The sequence below is a fragment of the Silurus aristotelis genome, assembly GCF_946808225.1.
Source record: "Silurus aristotelis genome assembly, chromosome: 2".
Classification (NCBI taxonomy): Eukaryota; Metazoa; Chordata; class Actinopteri; order Siluriformes; family Siluridae; genus Silurus; species Silurus aristotelis.
Genome location: NC_139575.1, coordinates 35,549,813 through 35,561,747, shown reverse-complemented (window position 1 = coordinate 35,561,747; position 11,935 = coordinate 35,549,813).

Here is an 11,935-nt window from a genome sequence, read left to right as displayed (position 1 = left end):
TATTCCCTTTTTTCTCATTGTATATCGTTTTTTTTTTTTTTTTTGTGCAAGTTTGTCATTTGTATAATGCACATATAATAAGGTATAAAATAAACTTAAACTTAAGCAATAACAGCGTCTCATTTAAGTCCATATATATATATATGTATACATTTATTACATACTTGAATGAATGGTTTGCTGTAAACGTGCATCTAGTTCACTTCTCCTCCATTACTGTTATTAAAACATAAAATACAAGAGCCAATCATGCTGCAGTATGCAAATGCATTTAGGAATGCTACATCAGCGATTTCACTTCAACTTGAACATCTTATATATATATATATATATATATATATATATATATATATATATATATATATATATATATATATATATATATATATATATATGTTTACAGCTGCTATAGGACAAGTGATAATTGGGAGCAACTTGTTTCCCAAACATTAAACAACATTAAATGTGTCCATAAATGGATACAAATATGAATATTGTCCTTTAATAAGTTACAAAAATCAGCTATGTAAAGGAAATGAAATTAGGACATGCTGCTAAGGGACGATAATCCATTTATAAGCCACATAATAAATAAAAAAACTCAGTTTTGTGTTGCATCACATTAACGCGTTGATTATTTTTCCTCCATCCGTATGTTTTATTATATGATTAAATTCTCAGAGTCAACAATTATGCTGATCTGTAACTTACCTATAGGTGATAATGCAGTACATTTCATAACCCCCCAATACACACACACACACACACAGACAGAGAGAGAGAAGCCCAGGTGTGTGTTTCTCCTTTTTATTTTACTTCTTCCACTCCTTCAGTGTTAAACCTGCCGCAGTGTGACATGCCATGGTCAAGGTTACTCAACCTCCGTTTCCTGTTAATCATTCTTGCTGAATCACTAAACCTCTGGAGGTTCTCTCATTCAATCTCTTCCTCTCTCGCTCCTTTCCTCCCTCTCTCTCTCTCTTCCCCCAGCTCTCTAATAGTTTTTTTTCCTCCAGTGAAACATTGACACAATCTTGGCCTCCCTTTTGGTTTCTCTATAAGCTCTATTTCTTTATTCCTCCCGTCCCACAGAGCGTTATTATATCACGGCCTCGTTCTCGGTCCGACTCGTAGATAAACTGACCTCACGTTAACCACGACATTTTTCAGAGGTGTGTCCTTTTCCGTCCAGTTATTTCAGGGCTCATCAAGGCCGTGTTACGTGCTCGGATGTGTGAACTTGGCCTAACGTAATAGCTTCAGGCCCTCGAGTTTGGCAAATGGGTTCTTCTCTGCTTTTTATCAGAGAGAATGTTCAGCTCAGAAAGGAAGCCAACGATGACATTTATTTTCCACACTTTACACAAGACTAAGGACATGTCCCATATGTGTGCTACGTTGTCCTAAAAAATATGTATAACAGGTTTAAGCTCTTTAAAGATCTCATTTAGCACATAAAAAAAAAAACATTTCTCTGGTTTCCATGGTTTGAAAGAAGCAAACTATATGAACAAAAGTTTGTGGACACCTGGCAATAAGATTGGTATGTCCTTTTTAAACATCTTATTCCACATTCGGTCCCCATTTGCTGTTATAAGAACCTTCACTCTTCTGGAAAGACTTTGCACTAGATTTTGGAGTGTGCTTGTAGAGATTTGTGTTCATTCAGCTACAGTGGTGATTCTAAAGTCAGGTAGGTGATATGAAAAGGACTGGGGGTGCAGTCAACATTCCTGTTCATCTCAGTGGTATTCAGTAGGGTTGAGGTCAGGTAGGGTTGAGGTCAGGTAACCCATGGAAACTATATCAGCTCTAAGAGCTGTTTCTGATGGACCACATATGGCTGGAAAAGTCATGTGTTCCTATACTGTTGCCCATATAGTATAACTAAGACAAGGGTACTAAGAATCTATCTATCTATATTAGCCTTGTTTGAACTCAAATGACCCATTTTGATGGACTGGTTTTTGTCATCAACATCAAAATAGTGGAGTGGTTTATACCACCAGCACCATGTGGACAGCAAAGCATCCTGGAACACGCTTGCTCTATTCACCAATGCTATTTCACTATGGAGGGATACGTCAGGGATAAACGAGACTCAGTATTAGCTTCAATTTCCTCTATTCACCTGTATACCGTAGGGATACGTGAATCTGAGGTGTTTCCAGTATTAGCCGGATTTCCAGAATTTTCTCAGTTATAAAGGACATACACACACTTCTTGCTCCTTGCTCATTCTCCTGCTGCACATTGACTTTCATTAGTCTTAGCTCTGTAGGACTCAGTAGTGGCTCCACTGGCCTCTGGATTAAAAGGTTCGGATTGATTCGCACCTGTAGAGAACGCTCCGATAATTGCGCCTGCAAACGATCTTCCTGGTGTTTTTTTTTTAAGTCAGCTCCCAGCTCACACCGTCTCCTGTCTCACAGGGTCCAAAAAGGTGTCCCACAGAAGCTTAATGGAGTCCATGCTGAGAGCGGGGAACGTAGGAGAGCAGTGTCTCTGCATGCAGGATGACCTGATGCTCACCAACAGCTGGAAACAAACATACACACACACACACACACATGCACACACAGACACTTGGGACTGAAGTGCAGAGATTTCCACCTTGTTTCAATAAAGAAACTGGCATGCTGTGGCTGCAACAGCAAAACAAAGAAAAAAATAATAATCAAAAAGACAACACCTGAACAGAAAACACAACAGCCAAACTTCAAACACAATATCAAACTAATACAGTCACTTAAAAAAAGAACTTAAAATTAAATAACAAAAACAGCAACATAAAATAGATGCAAAACAGCAATCAAAACACAAAACAACTCTAAATCTAATCAAACAACAAAAAACAATGTTAAAACACAACTGTATATAACATTAAATCGAAAATTACAACCGCAAAAAACAAACAACAACAAACCCTTTAACAAAACTCATAAAACACCACAAATAAAATTCCAAATCAGAGAATTAACAACACCCCACATCAAAGGTAACAATAAAAAATAAATACACAATGTCACATTAAAGGTAAATACATAACATTAAAAATAACAAAAAAACCACACAAATACAGTTTAATTAACACCACATCAAAGGTAAATACACAGAATTAAACACAAAAACAGCAAAACTAACAATACACTTCAAGTGAGGTCATTTGTATTGGGTTTTTTTTGTGTGTTTTTAAATATGAGCCATTAAACTAGATGTTGAACAGTAGAGCTTTTTTAAGAGCTATATATGGTTTTAGAATGAAATTGAAATGGGTCAAGGGGCCTGGCTGTATACGCGATTAGGGTTATAAGATAAAATGCTGAGAAATGAGGTTTTGAATGCCAACAACTGCACTGCTAACCTGTGAAATTCCTTACACATCATTGCCAGTTGCTTTTAGTTTATTAACCCATCAGAGAGCCACGTAAACCCTGACACATAAATCAACCACCGTTTGCCCTGAGTAATCCCAGTGAGGCCAAAAGCCGATGCCAACCTCCCCCCCAACACACACACAAAGCAGCGTTTCCACCTAGCGTCTACACTAGCCGAGCTCCTGGCACAGCGGGCCTGTGCACCTCTGGTGCCATTCATCTCTAATCATCATCTGATGACAGAAATCTGTGTGCTTCGCTTCAGCAAGAGCGGCAGCGCTGTTTCTTAGCAACGCTCCGGCGATATTCAAACAATTTCATTAAAGTGTGACACCTCTTAGCAGGTGGGTGCGTGCTGGGGGAGATAAACACCAAGCGCCTGATCTGCCAGCGCTATTTGCTAACATCACAATTGATAACATCAATTCAAGGATTGTGTTTACAAGGCCTCTGAAATTAACCGCGCGTGTAAGAGTCAGCTCGAACCCAAAGAAAGGGGAAAAAAAAGAGAACAAAAAGCAGCACGTATTTTCAACGTGTTTTTTTTTTATGCTTCTCAGGTAGCCAGCTGAAAAAAATTATATTCTATTTACATATAAATGTTAGCGTTTCAAAACGTTTTGATGACATTCCAGGAGAAAATTGGATGATTTCAGGTTTCTTTGGTTAGCTAAGCACCGACGGAGGTAAACACAAAAAGAAAAGATCTCAATACACCCTTCACTCTCATCCAGGTGGTTTTTTTTACCTCAGAAAAGAGGGTTTTATGGGCCCTCTGGAAGAGAAAAATGATTAACGGCGCATGACGCGTGGAAAAACTCATGACCCGGATCTCAGGTGCAGAACCTGTGAGAACTGGTCACTGATCAATCCGGACATTTCTACCTGATGCTTCTAATATGTGACTGAATACCGAGAACGTGGGAGTGTTTTACAGGGAGTGTGTAGGGAAAATGTGACAACAAACAGGTGAAGCAACGCAAAGGTGTGAATTTTCTCTCAGGAGAAGCGTATGCAAGTTAATAAAGTCTTTATAAGCCTGAGAAGTCTGATCTGGTCTAAGTGTGTCTCCAATTTGCATTTTGAACAACACCAACATGTTTAAAAGCAATTTGATATCTACAAAAGTAGGCTATTTTCAGTGTTCTTTTGGTGGTGGTGATGGTGGTGGTGGTGGTAACTCAGTGGTTAAGACATTGCACTTTTGATTGGAAGGTCAGGAGTTAAAATCCCAGCACCACCAAGCTGCCCCTGCTTGGCTCTTGAGCAAGGCCCTTAACCTTCAACTCCTCAATATGCTCAAAATTCTGACGTTTTTGGATGCTGGAAAATGAAATATTCCCCAAACCTGTATGACATTGCCCCTTTTTACAAATCCAGCTCCATGAATATATGCTTCACATGGGTTTGGGTAGAAGATTTCCAGCTATAGATCTAAAACACTGGGATGAATTTTTCACAAATTGATTGAACACAAATCTCCACAAAATCTGGTGAAACACCTTCCCAGAAGAGTGGACGTTATTGGAACAGCAAATAGAGACATACACAACAAAACTATTTATAACACAACACACACCTTGTCTTTGCCCTCACCTGTTTTCCTGAAGTCAACCTTAACTTTAACCTCAAATCACTGAGCCATTAAACAGGTACCACACAATGACAAGCTAAGTTAGACAGGTAGGGTGTACTTATTTACAGCTCATCACCTGGGTGTGTAAATCACTGACATGTTCAGGACACTGTCTCAGGTCAGAGTCTCGAATTCATTCACCTGAACTGCTTAAAAAAGTAATTTCAGCTATCAGGTTTTTTTGTGTGTGTTGATTGCTTCGATGCTCCACATGACTAGTTGGGGTGGACACTTTTTTAGCACTGCAGTGATGCTTATGTTATTGTCAGGAGATTAAAAGCTCCCATTGTTGCAATCAAGTGGTTTTTTATTTTCACTTAAAGAAAAATTGCTGTAGATGTACATCTCCTCTAAGATTACTCTCAACCTCTGCCTGATTTCCTCCCTATGAATTCTGATTATACAATATACTTTCTTTTCTATTGATTAATCTTTATTCCATTGTGATAATATTCCATTGTAAGAATTTAAGTGTCAGCACTTTTTTAATAACTAAAACCTGACTCATATTTTCCAGAATTTTTCCAGATGGATTTTTAGTCACATGTCCATGTCCATGTCCAACCCCATTTAATCCATTACTTCTAAAATGCAAAACATTTATTATATATAAATATATATATATATATATATATATATATATATATATATATATATATATATATATATATATATATATATTTGTTTATTTTACAAAATAACAGGTGACCACATTGTTGTTTGAAAATTGATAGAATTTAATTTTTACATTGTTATTTTTTTTGTTAAGAAAATAGTTGGGTACAGCTAAAATTAATAAAAATAAATAAATAAATAAATAAATAAATAAATAAATAAATAAATAAATAAATAAAGATGAAATAATAAATATAGAAATCAAATGACAGCAGGAAAAAATAATTGAAAAAAAAAAAAAGGAAACCAACAACGGTAAAAGTACTAAAACTGACTCAACACAAGAGCAAACCTGTATGCACAACCAAAAAATTTTATAAAACACAACAGCAAAAACTATTTTTTATTTGATTTTAGTTCTTTTTTTTACTATAAATGCACCAAGAAATTTTCTGAGATTGCTGACATAAAGTCCATTTCAGCTGCAGTTCTAACAGTATAAAATGTGGAGGAAAAAATTCACTATTCTGAGAATTTTTCACAAATAAATAAATAAATAAATAAATAAATAAATAAATAAATAAATAAATAAATGATATTTTAAGTTTCTTATGTCCAGTTTGTCCTTTCTTTTTCCTTACATTAGTTTCAGCTTCTGACACTTTTGGCTAGTTTTGGCTGGGTCATCTGCTCGATATCTTGATACCACATCGGTGTCACTGCTGATGTTTGACCACAACGCTAATAATACAACCTGATCAACAGTTTCCCATTGATATGTCTGCCAAACTTTGCATAATGTAACAGATGGGTTCCAAAATGTCTAATTATGGGTTGGTATATCTAATAAACCACCAATTCATTCTAGAGTTATGCGTTTTTTCTATAATATGAATGCTTGGATTGATGGTGTCCCTATTTTCAGGGTAGCCGGTTGCATAAACTTGCGAATACACAACACCAGAAGCATGTTTTAAGTAGGAGTGAGCCAACTTTGAACATACAATAGCCTCTTAGAGAGGAAAAAAAAAATAAGCAGATATAGTTGTGAAATGTGTGTATGTGTGTGTTGGATGTAATTGGCAGGTCTTGGTTTGGTAAACAGGTGGCTCATTGGAAAGCAGTCTCTGTTTGATAAAAATGAGTGTTGCACAGAAGCCATCCGTCCTCAGCTACTGCGCATTCGCTTTCCACGTGTGTGTATGCGTATGTGTGTGTGTGTGTGTGTGTGTGTGTGTGTTCCCTAAGTAACAACAACCGCTGTTCCTCCTGTTCTCACGCAGACTAGAATAGAACACGTCCTATGCTCCAGTGGGGCGAAGCCAGAGACACATGCGCTGCTCTGAGCAGCACAGATTGCAAGGACAGGCTTCTCCACCTTGAAAGAAAAACCAGTTGCTCCCGCCAACTAGGAAAGGATTTCGCTATGCGTGCACACACACACACACACACACACACACACACACACACACACACACACACACACACACACACAGGGTCTGGGTGCAGGAGAAAACAAAAAAGACACATTTTCTGGGGTGTTGCATGCTCAGAAGGAGAAAACCTGCTGGAGAAACATTGCTGAGAAAAAATGGCCTCAGAAGTTTGTTGGAAAAGGAACTGCGAGTTTTTAGGGTTGAGTTCTGAGCTGGTGGTAAGGAGTTCTGGTGCATTCAGACTACAGGCGTAATTATAGACTCGAGCACTATTAGAGTGAAGCAGAGCGCTTCAAAAACAAACTGTGTTTCAGTTACGCTGGATTCTGACCTTAACCTTGAGTCTGACAGTTTGTGTCACGATAAGTCGCAACGACTTCTTTAGGGATGTAAAAACACTAAATAAAATGCCATTTACAGGCCCAAAATAATCTAACAAATAACATATTCATTTATTGACAGAATCAAATGGGACAAAAGGACTTTGTCCATTTGAAGGGAAATCAGATGAGACAGCATCCTATGTCTTATTTATTACTATTATTATTATTATTTTTATTATTATTATTATTATTAAGACTGATTAGTTATTTTTTTCTGGAATAAAATGAAAGTAAGTGCTTGGTCAAGTCAAGTCAAGTTGGGTTTTATTGTCAACCATATACAGTGAAGTACACAGTGAATCAACGTTTCCCCAGGACCCCATCAGAAAACATAAATAAACAAAAAAAAGATGGAAAAACACAAAACTCATGACTAATAAAAAAATAAAAAAAATGTGAGCAAAACGAACAACATAAAGTGCACGTGCACCAATTAGTGCAAAAAAAATGGACAAAATAATACAAGTAAACAGTAAACACAGTGACTAAGTGTGTGTGTGTGTGTGTGTGTGTGTGTGTGTGTGTGTGTGTGTGTGTGTGTGTGTGTGTGTTTGTGTGTGTGTGTGTGTGTGTGTGAGTCAGTGTCAGTCCAGTCCCTTCATGTTGAGGAGTCTGATGGAAGAATTGATTGTGGAAGAAACTGTTTGAGGGCAGAAGAGTGAAGACTGTGTGTAAGGGGTGTGTGATCAGCCACAATGCTGGTGTTTTTACAGATGCAGCATGTGAGACCCTGATGGTCTTCTCAGCTGCTGCTTAGGATGCTCTCGGTCAGCTTATCCTTCAACCCATAGACAAGATGTCTTTATACAAGAATGTATCAAAATGATTTATAAAATAAAATAGCACAGCGGATCATCCGTCTCCATACCCCCCTGTCCTCTACATCTGCCTCTTTCAACCCAACTACCTGCATGTCTTCCCTCACCACATCCATAAACCTCCTTCTTGGTCGTCCTCTTTTCTTCCTTCCTGGTGGCTCCATCCTCAGCATTCTCCTACTGATATACCCCATGTTCCTCCTCTGCACATGTCCAAACCATCTCAATCTCGCCTCCCTCACCTTGTCTCCAAAACGTCCTACATGTGCTGTCCCTCTAATAAACTCATTTCTAATCCTGTCCATCATCGTCACTCCCAACGAAAACCTCAACTTTTTTTATGTGAAAAGACTCGACTGTTTCTCTTAGCACAACAATCTATTGATAGAATGAATAGAACACTGATTGATATCTAATACAATGATCATGAGCCCAAAACTTTCTTTTCAACTTCTTCAAAATAATTGCACCACGGTCACGGCCACAGGTGTTGTGGCGAGTTCGAGTCTGGAGTTGCCGATCGGAAGGTCTGGGGTTCAAGCCCCGGTATCGCCAGGCTGCCACTCTTGGGCCCTTGAGCAAGGCCCTTAACCCTCTATGCTCCGGGGGTCCCTTACGAGGGAAATATCGAGGTCCGTGACGTCGGCGTGATGTGGGGCCGCCTTCCCGTGGGCTCACCACCTGCAGGAGGGACCGTAAGGGACGGTGCTGTGAGGATTGGGCAGCAGTCGAAGGCGGGGGCCTGCTTAGACTGCTGCCCCCGCGACCCGAATTACGGATAAGCGGGAGAAAATGAATGAATGAATAATTTCAGTCCACCACTGATCAAGCACCATTGTATATGCTTCTGAATAATCAGAATAAAGCCAATTCGATCAATTAGACTAGATTCATAGTAATTGTTTTCCAAGCCTTTCATATAATTCATATAATATATTAGTCTTTTTTTCCATTTGTGTTGCATTTGAGAGCAAAGCAAACGCAAAATCAGCATCTTCGGTCGCCATTTTCCATCTCTGATTTTTCCGGCATGCAGGCAAACGCTATAGGCACTACTGAAAAACCCTTATTCCGGACACCTCTACCCGAGAAAAATCTGGCAACCTTGGAAGTGCGAACTCCATGCAGGCGATTTGGAGATTCTGAAAGCGGGCCCAGAAAATCAACTTAAGCATGTGCGTAATCCAACTCTGAATACACGTAACATTCGCTGCATAAATATTGACATAGCTTCGAATTCTCCGAATAAAAATACTCGTTTCGTTGCCAGCTCAGGGAGGAAAAAAAAGGAAAAACACACTCACTGTCTCACTCACTCATGTTGTTAGAGAATAGCAGAGTGACACCTGGGTCAAAACAAAACTTAATTTAGCTGTTCGATAAGACGTTTACTGTTCCAAAAAAGCACAACTCCCTCCTTTTTTTTTTGGTCTTTAACCGACTTGCGAGCTGAAAAGACTGACTCGGCAGAACGCCTGGTTAAATTGTAATCTACATAGAACCATTTCCATAAGATTCATGTAAAGCCTATCAAGCGCGTGCTCGGTAGATCAAGGGTACCGGGGGGATATTCGATCGAAGTATGTATACGGAAGAGATCTTATCAAAGGGTGCTTAGGCATGGAGTCGAAGCTGCTGAACAATGCTGAATCGAAAAGAAAAACTGTATAACTCTCCTCTCGTGAAAGAGAGCAAAGATAGACAGATAGATAAAGATATACAGAAAGAAAAGGAGTGCCCACATGGGACTTGTATTATTTTTCCACCCGATCTTCCTGCTTTTTTTGTTGCCATACATGTAAGAGAGAGAGAGAGAGAGAGAGCGAGAGAGAGAGACGGAGAAGGATATAAAGACAGGAGGAATAACAGGAGACAGAATTAAATAGTCATCACTGTCATACGTATTGATTGACTGCATAAGAGGAAAGAATAAACGGTTTAAGTGTCCTGAGGGGCGAGGCGAGGAGCGTCCGCAATTTCATACCATAAATGAAATATCTCCGAACAGGCGTGCCGAGGCATTTTAGCAGCCATTTCTGCTATTGCATTACATTAATCAAGGCACTTCCTGTCCACTCATCTGAAGCCGTACGGTATTCAGGAAGAGAGAGAGAGAGCACGAGAGAGAGAGAGAGATAGAGAGAGGGAGAGAAAGAAACGTTGTCTCAGAGATGAGGCCTGATTTATGACTACCTCCCTCGCAGGCTCGCTCTCCTCCAGCTGACTCACCCAAACAAATAATTGAATTGGTTCAAGTACATAAAGCATCCCAATGGCTTCTGTAACGGTGGCTAACTGGTTTAACTAAGACAAGAGCATGCACATTTGAGAGGTGATAAAATTCCTCCTGCAATTCGCTCCTTCCCTCTCTCAGTGCAACCGCACGGCTCTTCGCGCTCACGTCGCGATGTTATCGCATCAGAGCTGTGGCGAAAAGAGAGGGAAAAAAGGACGAACACAGTTGGATTTGAAACACAAAATACACCCAAAGCCTTTACACAGTCAAGGTCCGAAAAAAAAAAAAAAAAAAACCTTTGTTTTCTCATAATCTATTCATTATTAAAGGTGTCTGACCTGTAAATCACATCCCATAATATTTCCGGATTATGGCACATCCATCAGTCAAATAATCATGTCGTGTATAATAGACTTTCTCAGATTGCTGCATTGGGGAGGTAATATGGATGGAAAAATGGCGTCTAAAATAACCTTTCGATTGGGAAAGTTCATCCGTCTTCGTACGGGGTACTTTTTTCCCCGATTCGGTTTCCTGCTTGTTTTTCGGACTTACTGTACGCCAGGATTATGCCTAGTGCTTTACAAAAACAACAAAAACCCCCACACAAGACCCCAAATTGCTGGCAGTCATTATATAAAACAGGGTGCACAGACCTCGATAAACATCAGCTGTGTAAATTACTGAGTTAGTTTTGCTGCAGTACTTTCTGACACTCCTCTGCTTTGATGAAAAACTTCAGGGTTAAAAAAAAAAAGAATGCAAGATAACAAGCGAGTACGAAAGGGAAAGGAGAAAGAGAACTAGATACAGATAGAAAAGGAGAGCGAGAGAAAGATACAGACTTGTTTTGACACTGAAATTAATTTACAAGTTTCTTATCCTGAAAATAAATAAATAAATAAATAAAAAAAAAAAGAAGAAGAAGCTGACAAAAAGGGAAGAGGGAATGAAAAAGGAGCTGAGATGAGAGAAGCTTTTGATATGTATCAGACATCTGCAGTCTCTCGGGACTGTTGCTGGGACAATTACAGTACACCAGGTTGGACTCTGCCTCTGTTTCTGTAGGCAAGTGGCCAAAGTCTATCTCCAGTTAAAATATCCATGCGAGCTAACAAGCTTGTTCCACGGCGTTCGCAGCCTAGAAGAAAGGCATCCAAAGCCTTGAGACACAAACGATAAAGCAGGGAGGGAGGGAGGGTGAGATACGAGAGGAAAAAAAAAAAAAAACAGCTGAGGCCCCAAAATAAGGCCGGCGGAGTTTTGGTGAAAGAAATAATGTGAAAGACGTGGCTTGATCAAGGTGTGAGGAAGAATAGAGTCCAGAAAATGACCCAAAGGCACAAAGGTTCAGTCGCTCTCACTTTTTTTCTCGCTCTCTGTCTCTTTGTCCCTCAGTAATGACCTGCTTTGAGTTGTTTATCACCTTTTTTT